The 2,663-nt window shown below is 57.5% G+C and overlaps 1 long non-coding RNA gene across 1 annotated transcript in view; it reads right to left on the reverse strand.

Moving 5' to 3' along the window:
• The window catches only part of LOC118451850, an 8,431-nt gene that overhangs the window by 4,725 nt on the left and 1,043 nt on the right, over nucleotides 1-2,663 (reverse strand). The window lies entirely within an intron of this gene.

Below are 2,663 nucleotides of genomic sequence, written 5' to 3' on the forward strand. Positions count from 1 at the left end.
AATGGTTTGTGTAGTTATTGCTGATGTTAAATAGAGCAGGGATGCTCTCTCGCTGCCTGAAAGATTTTCAGTGAGAGTCAGACACAGCCCACTGACGAGAGCACAGGAGGAAAAGGAAACCGAACCTGTCACCCTCAAAGGGACTCTCAGCCATATCGGTGTGACGGGGAGGCCACACGAAGACTGAGCGGGCTCTTCAGCAGGTACCAGTGACCAGACTTGCCTCAATTTTACTGCTGATTTCTGACAGTGGAAGATCTGGCCTTGAGAAGGAGAAGGGGAAAAAAAAAAATAGACAAGAGCACGGCTGCACTGCTTCTGCAATTGCAGCTCAAAACAATCCCCCGTTGTGGCTTTCTGAGGGGAAAAACCACCACTGGAAATGTTGCTGTGAGCGACAGATAAGAGGAGGGTACACAGCAGAGATAATTCTATCAGCAGATGGGAGTGGAGCTTGCCACCCCACCCCGTAACGATAGTATCTGCTCTGAATGGATTTGTCATTGTCACAGCTTCTGGTTTCAGGCTGAAGTGGGTATTTCCAAGTAGAAGCTCAGTGTTACAAACCAGACTGAGCAATCAGCTGCATACTCTGAGGGGAAAACAGAAAGAGTTCTTCCCCCTGCATTCTTCAGTCCGTCCCCTACCAAAGTCACAAAAAGCCTCGGCCTCCCCCCGCGAGCTGCATGTCACCGCCCAGGTATTTTTACAGGGCTGTCAGGCTGCTCTGCAACTTGTGATGAAGATAAATGAAAAGTAAAATTGTTGGATAGGCCTGACTCTAAACCTAACGACCGCACGCATAAAAGCACGGCTGCGTGGTTTTCATCTGCTGAGTAGCCGCGCCCCAAGAGGCAGGCGGCGGCCGCTTCAAGACGTGCCCCTATTATGCAGGATTTGAACTGGAATCAAGGCCACCTCTGTTTTCCACTTAGTGAAACCCAAATCACAGCCCGGATTGAAAGCAAGAATACCCACAGACCTGTGGGCAGCAGGGTCTGCTGAGCCCCTGCCCATCTGCACCTTGGGGTGCATCCCCTAGGAGCTGGAAGCCTTCATTACAAAACAGTCCAACTCAGATGAGGTTTGCTCATGGCAGACTGCCACTGGATGCCGTCCTGCTCCATACAGGACCTTCCTGTGCTCCCAGCCCTGCAGCTGCCGCTGCTGGGAGCTTTGCCTGACCAACGTTGGAGTATTTGGCTCAGTCAGGTCAATCTCATCCATCAGGCAGGCTCCAGCAAAGCCTGGAGCTGCAGCCCGAAGGGCTTGCTTCATCGCAGGCAAGCCGGGCTTGTGTACCCAAGCGTAGCTCTCCGTAGCAAGCCTGCCGACTTGGACAAGACAGTTAACAATACAAAAGCAGAGCAAGAGGCCAAACGGTGCAGCCCGTTAATTAATAACTCCTGCTCCTTAGCCGGCAGTGCCGAAGCAGCCCCGTGGTGCTCCACGTTCCGAGAGGGCTCACATGGGCAAAGAGGGAGCCTGCGTGGTGGCACACAAATCACTTGTCCCCCAGCAGCAGCTTTGGTGACACCCTGTTCCCTGCCCTCGTTAAAACCGGGAGGTGTCAGGCAGGAGGCGATGCGCTCTCCCTCTGGCTCTGGAGCGACGGGGAGGTCCCTTGCCACCTCGCCCCGGGGCTTGGGCTGTCTTTGGGCTGCAGGACACAGGACGGTGGGGTGAGCAGCTGCCCTGCCCCAAGGACAGCTCCTGGAAACTGCGACCCAGCAAGTACAGCGGCTGTCCCAGCTTTGGAGAGGACTTGGGTGAGAGAGAGCCCCAGGTCCTCCAGCGAGGACTGTCCCCAAGCGACCGCAGGGAGCATGGAACCAGCCACACGTTCCCACTGCCGCTGTCCGTGCTCCCCCGCCACCTCAACAGCCCTGAGCCCTGCGTACACTCGTTCTGCTTCCTTGCTTTTGGCACAAGACTAAAAACAACCCTTCCTTGCTCAGCCCAAGCTGGATGTCCCCTCTGCCCAGCCCTGCTTTACAATGAACTTCCCCTCCATCTTGTCCTACAAGTCCCAACTTCCTCTTCAAATGTGCTCTAAAAAGTGAAAATCGTAGTCCAGCACTCTTCCCCCACAGAGAAATACGCCCCGCTTCTAACAAGAAACCACAGAGTTTTGTACCTCGACATCCCCCCATGCCCTCCTGCTGCTGGTACCTCAGCATCACTGGTGGGGTCCCCCCGGCACCACTGACCACTTGCCTGCATGGCCCCACGCTCCCCTCCGGGAGCAGCCGGACACCGCTTCTCCCTCCCCTCCGCCCCGCGAGGAGCCACCAACGCTGCGTGGGTGCCCTCGCTTCGCGCCGTCCCCAGAGGCACGCGGCTGGCGCTCGCCGGGCCGCCCCCACTCTGGACATTGGGGTTCACGCCCCAAATCCTGGGAAGGTTTTCCCGGAGCGCCCAGGAGAAAACCATCCTCTCCTGGCAGGTCACCATTTGCAGCAAAATCCTACCCCATGGCAGGGCCCAGGGGACGGGCCAGCCCCGCCGGGCGATCCTGCGGGAGCAGGTACTGCTCCAGCGGCAGACGTGCCACCGAGGCTGGGGACATTCGAAAGCCAGATCCGGACTCCACACCTGGGCTGTGTCCACATATGGGACAGAAAGGCAGGGCGCCTGCCGGCTGCGGTCCCGGCTGCCCCGCG

The sequence above is a fragment of the Egretta garzetta genome, unplaced genomic scaffold (genome assembly GCF_000687185.1).
Source record: "Egretta garzetta isolate BGI_Z169 unplaced genomic scaffold, ASM68718v1 scaffold512, whole genome shotgun sequence".
NCBI lineage: Eukaryota > Metazoa > Chordata > Aves > Pelecaniformes > Ardeidae > Egretta > Egretta garzetta.